General features: G+C 48.5%; 1 protein-coding gene across 47 annotated transcripts in view; it reads right to left on the reverse strand.

Moving 5' to 3' along the window:
• NRXN3 (neurexin 3) overlaps window positions 1–17,049 on the reverse strand; it is a 1,517,918-nt gene that overhangs the window by 1,171,593 nt on the left and 329,276 nt on the right. The gene's annotated exons all lie outside the window — the stretch shown is intronic.

The raw sequence follows: 17,049 nt of genomic DNA on the forward strand, positions 1-17,049 counted from the left end.
TGAGAACACAAAAAACCATCAGACTCACAGTTTCCACTTCAAACTTAATCAGGCACAACTATCCCAGCCTCCCTAGGGCCACTATCCCAAGTCCTGATTTCCTCTTCTCAATCCTTTCTTGGTTTTTATCTCACCATCATTTTTGATACTCTACAGTGGCAGATTTAGACCATGTGATCAACTTCCATTAAGATAAGTGGGACTGGTTTGCAGCCATACTGTGGATCCCCTTAGACTGGGAGAAGCTGAGGGGCTAATCATAGAATCTCAGGGTTGGAAGGGACCCTCAGGAGGTCATCTAGTCTAATGTACTGCTCAAAGCAGGACCAATCCCCAGATGGATTTTTACCCCAGTTCCCTAAATGGCCCTCTCAAGGATTGAACTCGCAACCCTAGATTTAGCAGGCCAATGCTCAAACCACTGAGCTATCCCTCCCCGCAATAAGTGGAGTTACAGAGACCTGGGGTCCCTGCATGAGAGGCACTCAGGCAGGGGGCAGATAATCAGACAAGATGCTGGGAGATTTCGGAATCCAGAAGTATGAGGATGCTGGCCCAGAACAGAAACCCAAAACACTGCATGATCCAAAATCCAGTAGCTACCTTGACCATATCGCCTGTATATTGCACCCTTTCCCTACCCTTCACCTCTCTGTCTGGTGGGGCCTGATCCAAAGCCCACCAAAATCAGTGGAAAGACTCCCATTGCTTTCAGGGCTTGGTTCTAGCCTTCAGTCTGTGAGCTCTTTGGGACATGGACAATGCCTTCTTATGCAGTATTGCCAGCCTCAAGAGATCCAAATTCATGAGTCAGACCCCCCACAAAATGATAAGTTTTTAAGCCTTTATGTTGTGGTTTTGGGGTCTGTCTTCTGATGTTTGAACTCCCCTTGCCCGTGCCCAATGTCTGGCTACTCTCGTAAATCTATTGAGTAGGGTGATTTTGGCCTCTCCTGAAGGAGCTCTCATTCCCACATCTGTCCATCCTCTGCCCAGCAATTCACTCTGCATTCACCAAGCCCCACCCCCATCACTCTCCCAATGCCTACCCCCTCAGTTCTGCCCCATCATTCACTCCCTACCTCCTCAGCAGCTTGACCCACCTCTGTTCAGCACCCCATCAGTTCAGCACCCTCAGCCTCTCTGCCCCTCCTGGGGCTCTTCAGCCCCTCTCCCAGGCCTGGCAGAACTGCAGCAGGGCCCCCTCCCCTTCCTGGCTGGGGGGGGCAGCTCCAGGGGCTCTTCCCCCCACTGTCCGTTCCCAGGCCTGGTGTTGCAGGGAGGGAGGCGGAGGAGTGGGGGCACTATCCTGTCCCCATTGCTCACAAGAGGGGAGGAGGGAGTCCTCTCCTGTGACAATGGTTTTAGGTTACTATGGGAAAGGGAGGGGAGTGAGGGAGAGAACTCTGGCTCCAGGAGCTCTGATTGGTTATTCTGCCCCAGGAGATGGGCAAGTAGCAACCAATCAGAGGGCTCAAATTCACTAGACGTCTGGAATTTCTGGCATCCTCTGGATTTTGGCTGGGGCTGGAGTCTTGTGACTTGAAAAAAACCAAAAAATAGAAGAGTTGCCAACAGTTTCTGTTTGTAGAGTGCCCAATGCCATCAGAAATACACAGCAATTTTCCCATGAATGTTTATTCAATCAGGTCTGTGTTTGCATAAATGTTGGGAAATGGCCATTTGTTGTCTGTATACTAGTATTTGGAGACTACCAAATATATTCACAAGGGTACACAGGCATTTGCTGTTTGCAATACAAGTGCTCATTCTCTTAATAAAGAAAGATCGGGAATCCAATCAGGAAACAGAAACAGCACCGTGTGATTTAGGTAACCAGTCAGACACTATAAATTGCCAACAGTTCAAGTAAATAACTGAGAGCAGCCCATAGGTTGGAATATGTTCAGATGAAGTGTTTGCTGAACAATTAGAATAAACTCTTAATCAAAGATGGATAACTCACAAACAATACAAACAATGCACAATACAATAGAATATAAACAACTCACAAACAATACAAAAGGTGTGACTTCATTAGATAAATTGTTCACTACATGACCTAACAATTCACCCAGTTCTAGTCAATGGTAAATCATTCAGACACAAAGTCAATCTGCACCATATCCATAACTACGCATATACCCAAACACCAGAATGGCCAGTGATGCCCCACTTGCTGCGTGGGTGGTAGAACTTAGGTCTTCTACTCCTAGAGCTAAAGGAAACTCCATCATAGATTCTCAGTTAGGTCCAATTCCATCCTGTAGACACTGATGCTCACACATTAACCTTGAACTCCAAGTTGTGCCTTCAGACTTTCATGCATCATACCTCTTTCCCCCTGCAAATGGACATATGATGTGCTCATCCATCCCTGATGCTCTGATTGTCTTTGTCTCTTCCCTTCCAGAGCCCAGATTCCTGGTCCCTTTGTACTCAAGGAAGCAGTCTGACACATATCCCTGTTTGCAACTCGATGTAGGCGAGAAGCAAAAGATCTATATATAGCAGCAATCATCTCTGGAACCTTCTTATTTTGATGCAGCTTTCCAGTGCCAAAGACAAAAAGCAGCTTTGCCCATGACCACTGGCAATGCACACCTCACCTTGGGCCTGCCCGAAGGATTCATCTACAGAGTTTGGCCTCCTGGGGTTGTATGAGAAGCACTATTACCCACTAAATGAAAACTAAAGGACTGGTTTGAGGGGAGAGAAAGAGGAGGCAGGAAGGGAGAGAAAACTCAGCCTGGCATAAATGATTCTACCAGGAACCTTCAGTTAAATTGATTGATATGAGTTTGCCAGCGATAGGGAAATACACCATGTACCTTCCCCAGCCTTGTTTAGATTCTAAATAGCAAAGTAAACCAGCAAAGCACAGAAAGCTATAAATCTCAGCTGGGTCCTAGTGACAGCAACCATGCAAAGCTATTAGAAAAGGAAATTGATTAACTTCTGTATACTGTCCATTTAGTGTCTGACATCTGCTCTGCCCACCTCTTCTCACCCTGCTCAAAGACCAGACTCAGAGTTATTCCCCTACCATACACACTTACCCCTCCACCCCCTGGTGTTACTTAATAAAGGTCATGCTGGGGACATGGAGTGAGGCACTGCAGCATCACCCCATCTCCCAGGGACCATACAGAAACCTCTTCAATGGAGCTGCAGTGGGGATGGAGCAGAGAACTCTTTGCTCTGGGGTGCTGATTCCACATGGAATTTCCTGACTCCCCATACTCTTCCTGTGGGTTTCTGAATGGAGGGCGATGGAAGGAGATCTGGCTTTACCTTGGGGAGGGGGAATTATGACATGATTAGTTGATTCTGGAGAAAAATAGAAGGAACCCCTACATTCTGAGGTGTTTGATCCAGGCCTGTTCCCTAGGGGAACTCACTCAACATTTGCAGAGTTTAGATATTTATATAGCACCATCAGCTTAGTACTGTATCTACCTATTTCTTACTCTCATCTTCCCTGATAGCAGTGACTGTGTTTCATTCACCCCTTCCCCATAGGACAGGGAACTGTAAGGCGACAGACTCTTCCTCAATCAATCCCAGTAGCCTGTTGGTTTACTTTTTGGCTCTGGCAGTGGCAGCCATAGGCTTGTGATCCCTGGCTGGCTTTCTCCTCCATTTCTTCATGCCAGCCTGCAGTGAATTGCTTTGACAGGCTGGACACCTGGCCAGGGGGCAGGAGAAATCCTGCCTGTTAGAATTAGAGCTCTCAGCCAGATGCACACATCCCTTCCAATGCTCTTTGAGGAAGGGGGAAGGGCTCGGCCACTGCCATTGATGTGCATGCACCTCACCCTAAGGCAGCCCAGTCTCCTTTGCTACCTGTCCAATTGCCATGTAGAGCAATCCAGAGCAGCTCACATTGAGCACAAGGGACCTCAGGGAGAAGCAGCCTTATTATGCGACTGAAACCCTTAGGTGAAAGCAAGAGATTGAGGGTGGGACACCTCAGCTCCTAAAAAAATATTACCTTTGACACAAGTCCCACTGAAGCCATACTGCACTCGCCCACTGTCAGTACAGAGAGCAGAACAGGAAAAGGGGCAGGGAGAAAAACCACAGAAAGAGAAAGTGGGAGGGAGAGGGAAGAAAGAGATGCAGTGGGGGGGGAGAGAGAGAGGGAGGCTGTGGTAGACTAATGCATGACAGATGGGGCCCATGCCAAGGAGCTCTGGCCAATCTGTGGGCCCCGGCAGTAGCACCAGAACCTGGGTAGAAGTGGGGGGCCCACTGGTGTAGGAACAGTGGCCCCACCCCTGCTCTTCCTTTTCCCCCTGAGGCCCTGCCCCCTGGCTAGGCCATGGTAAGAACTGTCCAGAGAACCCATGCCACTCTGGGGAGCAGGGGCGGCTCTAGGCACCAGCAAAACAAGCTGGTGCCTAGGGCGGCAAAATCTAGGGGGCGTCCCCTGCGGCCGGGGGGGGCGGCAGGCTGGGCCGGCGGACCTGCCGCAGTCATGCCTGTGGGAGGTCCACCGGAGCCCCGGGACGACTGGACCTGCCACAGGCATGACTGCGGAGGGGGCGCTCGTCCCGCGGCTCGGCTGGACCTCCCGCAGGCATGACTGCGGCAGCTCAAGCGGAGCCGCCGGACCCGCGAACCGTCCGCAGCCGCGGGAGGTCCAGCCGAGCCACGCGGGACCAGCGGTCCCTCTGCAGTCATGCCCGCGGGAGGTCCGCTGCTCCCGCGGCTCCGGGGCGCCTCCCGCGCATGACTGCTTGGGGCAGCCAAAAACGTAGAGCCGCCCCTGCTGGGGAGCCTCAGACCCTCCACCTGCCCAGGGCTGCAGTCAGGGGGGCCCCCAAGAGCTTCCCTCAGCCCATGTCCCTGCCCCACTGGGGCATGCCATCCAGGGCAGGTGGAAGGTCCAGGGCTACCCACAGCAGTCTGGCTTCTCTGGGTGGCTCTTACCATGGCCTAGCTACAGGGCAGGGCCTCAGGCAGAAAGGAGGAGCAGGGGTGGGGCCCCATCGCGAGGAGGGGCAAAGACCCACCTCAGGCCCCCCCCCCCCCGAAAGAAGGTGACGCCGCTAGCAGGGGCTGTGCTTCATGGCAGGGGAGCTGATCATGTTATCAGCTCCCCTGCCATGTAATGCAGCCCCTGCTGCCACTGCTCTGTGCTTGCCTGAGGATAGTATGCCCATGTTAAAAAGTGGGCAGGCATGTGGGGGGCAAATATTCGTTGTAGCTAGGGCCCTAATAAATCTTAATCTGCCTCTGAGAGGAGGGGTGCAGTGGCAGAGGGCGGTATTCTCCTACCACAGGAGGTGAGTAGCTCCCACTGACTTCCCTGGGAGTTACACCATGTGGTTACACCATGTGTTTCCCTGTACAAGTGAAATGTGGTAAGAATGGAACTGACTGTCAACGTTTTTCAGTGCAGGGGATGGGGGTTACTATTAATAGAAAGTTGGGCCCCTGCTTCAATCCGGGCGACAATTGGGAAGTTCCGCAAGGGAGAAATGCCTTCATTTGGAAGGCAACAAACATCTTGCTGAAAATGACAAGAGGAAAGCAGCTGACCTCTAGGGTATACATACACTGCAATTAAAAACCTACAGCTGGCCTGTGCCAGCTGACTGGGGCTCCCTAGGCACACATCACAGGGTCCTAGAGCCCAGGTTCCAGCCCAAGCTCGAACGTCTACACTGTAATTAAACAGCCCTTTATCCTGAGCCCTGCGACCCCAAGTCAGCTGGCATGGGCCAGCTACAGGTGTCTAATTACAGCGTAGATATACCCCTAGTGGAAATAACTAATGCCAGGCTAGTTCAGGTAGGCACTGTGCTGCTCAGAGCTCTCACACTGGACCTCAGATACTATAATGGGTGGTAACACAAACCTAGACAGACAGACTTCATTCTTGGCCTGCAATATTTCATAGAGAGACTTCATTCTTGGCTGGAACTGTATCCCAGTCCTAGGCCCCACACAGCTCGCCCACTGCACCTCAGAATAGGCTGCAGCACCCCTGTTATTTCAGACCTAAGCCTCTGTATGCAGCTCTGCTGATGCACCTAATCTCTGGCCCACTATTCCAGTCCTGTACAACCCAATTAGCTCTGCCAATGCCTTTCAATCCTAGTCTTCAACCGCTCTGTTGTTCCAGCACAGGGCCTCCTCTGATCGTCTTGAACTAGGCACCAATATTCAGAACACTGATAAGTATCATCAGGAGTCTATGCTCAGACCTAGTGAACTAAAATAGGCTTTGAACCCCAGTGCCCAAGAGATGAAAGGGAAGTGCATTAACCCCGCTGCACTTCTGCCCTCTCTTCTGAAATGCTACAGGCAATCTTGTATTCCCTAGGGAGTTTCTTCTTCTCTGGATAAATTGAGAAATAATAAAAACCCAATCTGGGCACTAAGAGTTAAAAAGCAAAGGAGCTCTGTTTGCTCTGATAATAAAGGTCTAAATGGCTCTTAGTTACCCTGCTTCAAAGGAAAAGACCACCATATTTGACAGCCGAGTCTAGTGCAGTGGTGGGCAGCCTGTGGCCCATCAGGGTAAGCTGATTGCAGGCCATGATACATTTTGTGGATGTTGACCGTCCGCAGGCACGGCCCCCTGCAGCTGCCAGTGGCTGTAGTTCACCGTTCCCGGCCAATGGGAGCTGTGTGAAGCAGCAGCCAGCACGTCCCAGCTTGCCCTGATGGGCCGCATGCAGCCTGCAAGCTGCAGGTTGCCCACCATTGGTCTAATGCATGAACTCTCCTAATATAGGAGAGAGAAGGAGAAAGCAACTGACAAACACAGGAAAACAGACAGGCACTTTGATAATGAGGATGTTGTCTCTCTCTTTGACCTGCTCTGATGAAAGGGAAAACAAGTGTCCCTGAAACCTGTTTGCACTCCAATGCATTTAACCACCATGGCACTGACAGACTCCCATCTGCTGGTACATCAGATGCCACTGGAGGAAAATTGGAAGTGCCACTTTTTCCATTATTAGGCCAAAGTAAAAACAATATCTATGGAAGATGATGGGGCAGCCAGTAATTCTGGGGATTCCCCAGGGAATTCAAAACTGGTCCCACAGCTGTTACTAAGGATTTGCAGCTATCACAGGGGGGTGGGGGGACACACGTATGGGAACCAGTGGAGGGATGATTTTAATTAAATTAATTATTATGCAAGAGGAGTGTTTCAGCAAACAAAAGTTCAAAAACCTCAGGAAGCAATAGACTGCTCCTCCCTAATGACAATCCAGAAGCTCCTCATGACATTCTCTGTGCCTGGGCCACTACCCCTCATTTCACATGGCCCTCCCACCAGTAATCATTCATTCCCTCCACCATTTATTTATCCTAGCCACATTCACGGTATGAAGTTGTGTTCATTCGGCAGTGTGATAGGGTGATTTGCATTAATTCTGCTCATAAGGAGGGGCTTAGCTTCCCTGTTATGATTTGGAGAATGTGTGGGCACATGAGACGGATGCCCTCTACCAGGGCCGCCCATGGGGGGGGGAAGCGGGGCAATTTGCAAGCCGCTCTGGATGTTTGGCGGCACTTCGGCGGCAGGCCCTTCACTCGCTCCGGGTGTTCGGCGGCGGGTCCTTCAGTGCAGCGGAAGACTCGGAGCGAGTGAAGGACCTACCGCTGAAGAGCTGCCGAAGCCTCGGAGCACCGCCCAGTGAGTACAAGCGCGGGGAAAGAAAAAAGAAAAAAAAGAAAAAAGCCGCGATTGGCAGCAGCTCTACCGCCACCGCTTCATTCTTCGGTGGCAATTCGGCGGTGGGTCCTTCCCTCCCAGGCCCCCTGAATCCTCTGGGCGGCCCTGCCCTCTACAGCAGTGGTTCTCAACCGGGGGTCCGGGGCTCCCTGGGGTGGGTGTGAGCAGTTTCAGGGGGTCCTCCAAGCATGGCCAGCATTAGACTCACTGGGGCCCCATTGTGTTGGGCTGAAGCCTAGGGCCCTGAGCCCTGCCACCTGGGGCTGAAGCCAAAGCCTGAGCAACTTAGCTTTGCGTGGCCCCAGGCAATTGCCCTCCTGGCTACCTCCTAACATCGACCCTGGCTTTTATATGCAGAAAACCAGTTGTTGTGGCATAGATGGGCCATGGAGTTTTTAGAGCATGTTGGGGGAACGGGGACTCAGAAAGAAAAAGGTTGAGAACCTCTGCTCTACAGGATAGAATCTGAACTGCTCAGCTGTGTGTAATAATCCCTATACAGCCAGCAGGAAGATAAGAGTTCTATACCTGTTTCCTCCATGAAGGTCTTGAGTGGACATTAAGTGCAGTACAGTAACAAGTGTGAAACCCCGTGGCTACAGATTTATTAGTATATATGCACACACACACACAAGTCACTAGTAGTGGGAGACTCAGAGTTTGTAGGGGAGAGACTGAAAGGATTGTAATAGCATTATCCCTACACAGATACTGCTTACATAAACAACCTCTCCAACCTGGGTTGTTAGTTCCCTAGTACTCTATAGCCTTCATTCACATGGCACTGATAATAAGCCCTTTAAGTGTACAACCTGAGAACTGGCTTGATAGCCCCCTCCAAGCCACAATGGGTATATAAACTGTAAGGGTTTTCCACAGGATACCATGGTGGGAGGTGGGATGGGGGAATAAAAGAAGGAGGGGTGGATTCTTTATTGCCCTGTTAAAAATAGAAAGCTGTGGCTGTAGTTTATTGAAACATAAGCCATGAAAGAAATAAAATTTGTCCTAACACAACAAACAGCAAACCACCCAATCTGGGCACCTATCAAGGGAAACAAAGACTTCAGCTCAGCAGCTGTCATGCTGGGATGGGAGTTATTACTTCAAAAGCAACCAAATCTTAACAAAAATATACCAAATGTGCAGAGAAAGAGGGAGAGAGGGAGGGCAGAGGAACTCAGGGAAATCATACAAGGGCAGGCATCTAAATGGCATGAACAAAGCTAACCCCATAACAAGTCTGATGACAGGGTAACTGGGTACGGCCAGCAGGTTCTAGCAAACCAAGTATCAATTCAAACCTTTGGACAAAAATCCCAAGTGAACCCCTTCCTTTTAATTTTTTTATTCGTTGTTAAAATTATCCTTTTTTGGTTTACTTTTTGATACACTGAAACAGCAGAGTCCAGTTAACAGGGCATGGGACTGGGAGTCAAGAGACCTAAGTTCTACTCCTAACTCTGCCACCAGCTTGCTTTGTGACCTTGGTCAAGGCACTTTGCCTCTCTGTGTCTCAGTTTCACCAACTGTAAAATGTGCTATATAATACTTTGCAGCTGTTGCTCTAAAAGTGTTTTTAAAGGAAGGTGCGTCTCATTGTCCCTATGAAGGAATTATTATATTTGCAGAGTTTTCACTTCACATTAGGTAACATTTTGACTATTTCTTTTCCAAATTTCCAAACAGCAAAGCAGTAAATACTTGGCTTGCACAGAAAAGTGCAGCCTCACTGCAGAGCATGACAGACAGGGGCGGCTCTAGGGATTTTGCTGCCCCAAGCACGGCAGGCAGGCTGCCTCCGGCGGTTTGCCTGCGGAGGGTCCGCTGGTCCCGAGGCTTCGGCGGACCTCCTGCAGGCACACCTCCGGGAGGTCCTCCAAAGCCGCGGGACCAGCGGACCCTCCGCAGGCACACCTGCGGGAGGTCCACCGAAGCCGCGGGACCAGCGGACCCTCCGCAGGCAAGCCGCCGAAGGCAGCCTGCCTGCCGCCCTCGCGGCGCCGGCAGAGCGCCCCCCATGGCTTGCTGCCCCAAGCACGCGCTTGGCGTGCTGGGGCCTGGAGCCGCCCCTGATGACATAATACACGTAAGAAGCCCCAGGATTTAGGAAGGTCCCTTCTTGACCTCAAGGTATTTTAAGACCACTGCCAGGACTTTGTGGCTGTCCACCATGGCCATCTGGTACTTCGCAGAGACAGCAAGAACTCAGCTTCTCCTCCAAAAGCACAGGCTTTAGTGTGTGCACTAAAAGAGAATCCCCATTAGCTGTTAACAGCATGGGGGTTCTAACACTAACGAGCAGGTCTGATTCCATCCAGGAGAGGGCAGTGGTAACACATATGCACTAGCCAGTCCTTTATAATACAGTATTAAAATGATCATTTTAATTTGCACTAACTGAAAACTTAAACCAAATGTTGGGTGTTAAGAGTATTTATACTTTTTTGAATTTATACTAATTTGACACTCGGTGATCAGGTGTACTCCCCACATTGGCCCTGAAGGAGTTGAATTAGGCCAGGTGGGCCCAATCAGCCAATTAAGCTGCAAACAGGAGATGTAGACTGTGTGAAGGGCACTAATTAGAAATAAAGCTCACCAGTGAGGTAACATGCCATGGGGGATTCTATAAAGCCAGGAGGCCGGCAATAGTGATGTGGCAGGGAGGAAACAGGCTGTGTCTCTCCCTGAGGTAGGGGAGATAGGAACCCCCTGAGAAAATGAGTCTGACTAGGAAGAGTGGAAGAAGCTTAAAGAAGCAGGGTAGTAAGTAGTCCAGAGAGAAGAGTAATAAGGCTGGTGAAGACCCAGACCTTAATTGCTTGCTGTAGGGCCCTTTGCTCCCCGGCCATCCACTGCAGAGTAGTAACTTGGGGCAGTGAATGGGGAGACTGCCTGAGACTCTATGAGAGTGATAGAGTCAGGTCAGTGGGCATGAGGACTGCCAGATGCTGCTTGTGTGGAGAGACTTGGAAAGGCCTCTCCTGGAAGGGGAAAATCACAGAGTGACCTGGCTGGAGGCCTGTGTCATGAAGCAGCCATACTGCAACTCTGAGCAGGAGAAGATCCTCAACAGTAGATGAGAAGAAAGGGAGCACAGAATTGGGCAGAGCTAATCCCCAGAATTGCCAGAAGGGGGCACTACACAGCAATGAGAAAAGCACTGTGTGACAAACCTCTAAAATTAAGCTGAAAAACTTCTCAATTATTTAAAATAAAACCCCAGCTTTGTGGAACTGAGAGTTTAAATTACCAAGTGATCTGTAAGAGTATGTAATTTGCTACAAGGTATTGATAAGGTGTTGGCCATATAATGACAGACTGGATGGTCAGTTACGTGTGTGTATATACATGGTAGATTCTGTATAAGGAGGCTCTCTCTAACTGTATGCTGGAAACATACCTGACTTGAACTGAACTGACTTTTCCACTGGCTGGGAGCTGCATGTACTGTATGTGAGACTATCACAATAGCTTTTTTGATTGATGAGAGAGATCTGGACTGAATGTTATTCTGTACCCCCTCCAGGCTTCTTCCATCTCATCTCCTATGGCCTGACAGAACAGTCCAGTTAGACACCAGCTCTACATATTGTGGTTCCTACAGTTAAATCAGTGCTGATGGAGTCTGCAGATTCTGTCCCACACCCCTACTAGAACTGGGTGGCATGAAGCCAGGATGGTGGTAACAGATTAATTTAGTACTCACTGGTGATGCCACTAGGGATGGGAAACTTGATCTTTCATCAATAGTTACAAGTATCTTCACTGACAGACCAGCATGATCCTGCAGCTTGTGCAAAAACATCTATTTCAGCATAGGCTCCTCCAATATATTCACAGCCCTGGTCCTATCTCTGGGCTCAATCTGTGCTCTCCCTGCCCACCACTTACACCCATCCTACCTGGGGCTGTGATGGGAGCCTACTAACTAAGCATCAGGCCTGGTTAGTGCTTGCAAGGGAAACCTCCAAGAGAAAATCAAGTTCTGCAGGATGTGGACTATACAATCTCATCTACAACCTGTGCTGATCTTTGGGATCTTTCTGGATTAAAGTTACTATGGAGTAATGATTGCTTCTCTGGACTCACTTTCTTTCACTGAAGCACAAAGGGCTTCAGGACATAATAGCTTGCAGTCTCCACTATAGGGGTGTTTGTTACCACCACTGAAGGGTAGCTAGTGGCACCTGTCTAGAAAGGTGATCCTTCCAAGCATCTCATCCTAAATCCTGAAGACTTGTTTTGTGATACCCTGCACTGAAGCTAGTTATAGTTCTAAGTGGCTACCTACATCTTGGGTCACAGCACCAGCTCTTGTTTAGGCTGGCTGAGCATACAGTGTTTATTCTGCCAACTCACTGCAACATTACACCCTACAGTCCGTTAAGTCAGCCCAACAGCTGAGCTGCCCTAGCAGAAAATGTTCAGGACTCTCAACAGTTAGGGCTGCTTCCAGCTACTCTCATTTTCCAAAGATTACCATAATTCAGGGCTTATCTCACTTCCAGGCATCTGATGCAGACTGAGCTGGCTGCAATTAGTAGCTCTAATAAACTGCACTTTGATATACATTTTCCAACTGCCTCAGGACCCACAGCATCTCAGAGGAACGAGTGCAGACAATAGGTATGTCCTGATCTCTAAACACTCAAGAAATGGGCTATGTACATTATAACAAACTTACAACAATTTAGGAGCGTAAAAGGGAAGAGGCCAGTGCACCTGTGACTGGTCAGCTGATCTCACCTGGGTTAAAAGAAGACAGTATAAGTAGGGGAGATAATGAGACAGTGGAGAGTTCAATCAGGAAAGGGGCAGATAAGAGCTGCCTGGGGGTGACCGCTGCCAGAGACCAGAGCCTGTAGGGTGTCCCTGAAAGAAGCTATAAATGGTTCTAGGGGGAAGCTGATGGCAGGACAGCAGCAAGATGGGGTTTGTTACCTGACCTCCCCACGCCAGAGCCAGAGGGCTGAAGGCCAGAGAACAGCCGAGGGGAGTTGCTGATGTCTAAGATGGATATTTGAAGCTGATGGCTGGAGAGGGCTGAAGGCAGGGGAGCAGCAGAGGGGCTTACCTGGTGATGTCTCCATGCTGGAGAGCTGGAGCCAGGCAAACAGTGAGAGGGCCGGGGGAGTAAGGCATGCTCCCCTGGTGAGAATCAACTCCCAGCAAATGGATGTGGGGGTTTCTGCGGGGAAGAGTGGGGTTGCACTTCTACTGGAAGGTCCAGAGTGACTGTCCTGGTAATAGAACAGGAGAGGATCGAGGTGGAAGATACTGGAGTGTGGTGTGTGCTATGTCAATTGACTAGAGCAGTGGTTCTCAAACTAGGGCCGCCACTTGTGTAGGGAAAGACCCTGGCGGGCCGGGCTGGTTTGTTTACCTGCCGTGTCCGCAGGTTTGGCCAATCGCGGCTCCCACTGGCTGCGGTTCGCCACTCCAGGCCAATGGGGGCTGCAGGAAGGGTGGCCAGCATGTCCCTCGGCCCGTGCCGCTTCCTGCAGCCCCCATTGGCCTAGTGCGGCGAACTGCGGCCAGTGGGAGCCACGATAGGCTGAACCTGCGGACGCAGCAGGTAAACAAACGGGCCCGGTCTGCCAGGGGCTTTCCCTACACAAGCAGAGGCCCTAGTTTGAGAACCACTGGACTAAAGGACTTGGGATTCTAAGGACTAAGTATACTGGGTATGAGAAATGGGCTCTGTTTGGGACTTTTTTTTATGGACTATTTGAACTATGTGTTAGTAATAAACTTACTCCAAAGGAGGAATTAGTGAGTCACAAAAGCTTGCATGAAGTTAGCGGGGACTATGAATGAGAGAAACTGAGGCACACATGCTTGTTCTGCCACAGTCTGCCATAGGAGGATGCTCCAGGCAGGGTTACACTATGCCACCTGGCTAATCAGAGTTTAGCAGCAGGGACAGGACTAATATTCCTGTTCTCAAACACTTATCAGGCCCCAAACACCAGAGTTAAAGGAGAATGTCCATTAGCTGTTAGTATAGGGCCTATGACATACAGGCGAGCTGTTCTGATTCCATCCAGAGGGTCATGATAACATTCACTATATTATGATTTATAGCAGCCTTCAACTACCTGAAGGGGGGTTCCAAAGAGGATGGAGCTAGGCTGGTCTCAGTGATGGCAGATGACAGAACAAGGAGCAATAGTCTCAAGTTGCAATGTGGGAGGTCTAGGTTGGATATTAGAACACACCATTTCACTAGGAGGGAGGTGAAGCACTGGAATTGGTTACCTAGGGTGGTGGAATCTCTATCCTTAGAGGTTTTTAAGGCCCGGCTTGACAAAGCCCTGGCTGGGATGATTTAGTTGAGGTTGGTCCTGCTTTGAGCAGGGGGTTGGACTAGATGACCTCCTGAGGTCTCTTCCAACCCTAATCTTCTGATTCCTCATACACAGAAAGAAAGAAAGAAAGAAAGAAAGAAAGAAAGAAAGAAAGAAAGAAAGAAGTACCAGAGTAAGGCCCTGAACTAACAGCTCTGAACATGGAATAAAATATCTCAATAGCTCATCACGTTACTCCATTGACAGAAGGTCTCCTAGTCTGGCCCGAAGTTGCTCCATTAGTTCACAGGAGGCAATCTTAGTTTTGTTCCCATTAGACACGGAGAGAAGATGGTCTGTCTTGGATTACAGATGAACAAAAATTTTTTTGTTTTATTTAAAAAAACAAAACTTTCCATCTGAGCCAACTTTAGTCTGCACATTTGATAAGACCCAAAAGATCAATGTTTCATTGTTCTCCCCAGATTAGCTTGTTTGATATTGACCAATTCTAACAGGCAAATTGATAAAATGCACCAGCATTTGATCCTATCTGTAATGGAAATCTTATGCTTGTTAAGACCTGAAATTAACTTTGTATTGCCAAAGGGTGTGGGTGTGGAGACTGGGGGACTTCTGTAGCTATGCCTGGAGTATCCTGTCTCACTTTGTGTCAGAGGGGAGAGCCCGCAGGAGAAGGAGGTACCTGTTATATGGGTGAGAGGCAAGGAGTTCAGTTTACATGCCTGCAGAATGGCTCTGATTTCATCCAGAGAAAGGGAACCAGCAGCAAGTAGGTAAGGAAATGAGATCCAATATTACAATGTGTCATACCCAAACAGGGCAGAGAAATGGTCCTTCTAGTCTGAGATCCAGTCTCAGATAGGGACCTCTGGTAAGTGGTTCACAGAAAGGATCCAAAGAACCTACTTTGCCAAATAATGCACCCATACCATACTATACCATGCAGCTGGGGGGATTTCTGCCTGACCAGGCCTGGTGATCATCAGTTCATGCCCTGAATCATGTGAAATGAGAGCACTTGTAATTTGATCAGAGCAAGAATCACTACACAAGTTATTTACGCATACAAATGAGTCATTTTTTAAACTTGCTTGAAACAAATTGTGAAGAAAGTAATTAAATTCATGGAGGGAAATGGAAAAGAGGGATGTAGTGCAACACAGATTTACCAGAGGTACATTATCCCAGACTCACCTGATTTTCTTCTTTGAGAAAATAACTGATTTTTTTAGATAAGGGAAATGCAGTAGTTCTAATAAACTTGGACTTCAGTAAAGTATTTGACATTGTACCCCATGGGAAATTATTAGTTAAATTAGAGAAGATGAGGATTAGTACGAGAACAGTAAGATGGATAAGGAACTGGCTAACCGGTTGTGCTGAAAGGTGACATATCGAACTAGAGGGAGGTTATTAGTGCAGTTCCTCAAGGATCACTCTTGGGACAAATTTTTTATTAATGACTTTTGTAGTTAGCTAATGAAATTTGCTAATTATACCAAGTTGGGAGGCATCATCAATACAGAGGAGGATCAGAATACTATACAGAAAGATCTGGATGACCTTTAAGACTGGAGTGACAGAAATGGGATGAAAGTCAATAATACAAAATGCACTTAGTGCCCAATAATAAGAATTTCCGCTACAAGCTGGGAGCTTATCAGTTGGAAGTGACAGAGACCTGGGTATGCTGATCGATCACAGGATGACTAAGAGCCACCAACATGATGCAGCAACAAAGAAGGCAAATTTGATCAGTATCAATAGAAAAGTATTGATGCTATTGTATAAGGTACTGGTAAGACCTCATTTGGAATACTGTGTACAATTCTGGGCACCCACGTTCAAGAAAGATGCATTCAAAACTGGACCAGGTGCAGAGAGGAGCTACTAGGATGATCAGGGAATGGAGGGCTTATCTTGTGAGGGGAGAATGGAAGAGCTCTACTTGTTTAGCTTAGCAAAGAGAAGGCTGAGAGGGGATATGATTGATCTCTATGAATACATCGGGGGGAGGAGGGAAATATACCAGGGAGGGTGAAGAGCTATTTAAGGTAAATGATAATGTTGGCACAAGAACAAATGGGTATAAACAGGCCATGAACAAATTCGGGATAGAAATTGGATTTTTAATCATCAGAGGAGTGAAGTTCTGGAAGAGTTTCCCAATAGGAGCTGAGGGAGCAAACAACTTAATTAGTTCTAAAAGAGAGCTGGGCAAATTTTGAGTAGGATTGTATGACAGGGTTGCGTGTGATGGCGGGGGGCAGGGCTTAGCAGTCCTAAAATCCCTTCTGGTTTATGTCTCATGTTCCTAAAAGCTCATGCATCAGCGAATCACCTGCTGGTGTTGGGAAAGGATTCCTGCCCCCCCCCCACCCATGTATCCTGGGGAGAGGGGAAGATTTGTCTTATAAGAACAGCCATACTGGGTCAGAACAAAGGTCCATCAAGTCCAGGATCCTGTTTTCCCATAGTGGCCAATGCCAGGTGCTTCAGAGGGAATGAACAGAACAGGTAATCATCAAGTGATCCATCTCCTGTCGCCCATTCCCAGCTTCTGGCAAACAGAGGTTAGGGACACCATCTCTGCCCATCCTGACTAATAGCCATTGATGGACCTATCCTCCATGAACTTATCTAGTTCTTTTTTGAATCCTGTTATAGTCTTGGCCTTCACAACATCCTCTGGAAAAGAGTTCCACAGGTTGACTGTTTGTTGAGTGAAGAAATACTTCCTTTTGTTTTATACCTCCTGCCTATTAATTTCATTTGTTAACCCCTAATTCTTGTGTTATGAGTAAATACCACTTCCTTATTTACTTTTTCCACACCAGTCATGATTTTATAGACCTACCAGTCTCTAAAAGATCTACCAGTGTTGTTATCCCTGTTTTATAAATGGGGACACTGAAGCACATGAAATGATGCTAAGTGACTTGCCTAAGGTCACACCAGAAGTCCATGGCAAAGCCAGGAAAAGGACCCAGATTCCCTGACTCCTGGTCTTGTGCTTTAACTGCTTAGCCATAA

Source organism: Mauremys mutica, chromosome 4 (genome assembly GCF_020497125.1).
Source record: "Mauremys mutica isolate MM-2020 ecotype Southern chromosome 4, ASM2049712v1, whole genome shotgun sequence".
NCBI classification, from domain to species: domain Eukaryota; kingdom Metazoa; phylum Chordata; order Testudines; family Geoemydidae; genus Mauremys; species Mauremys mutica.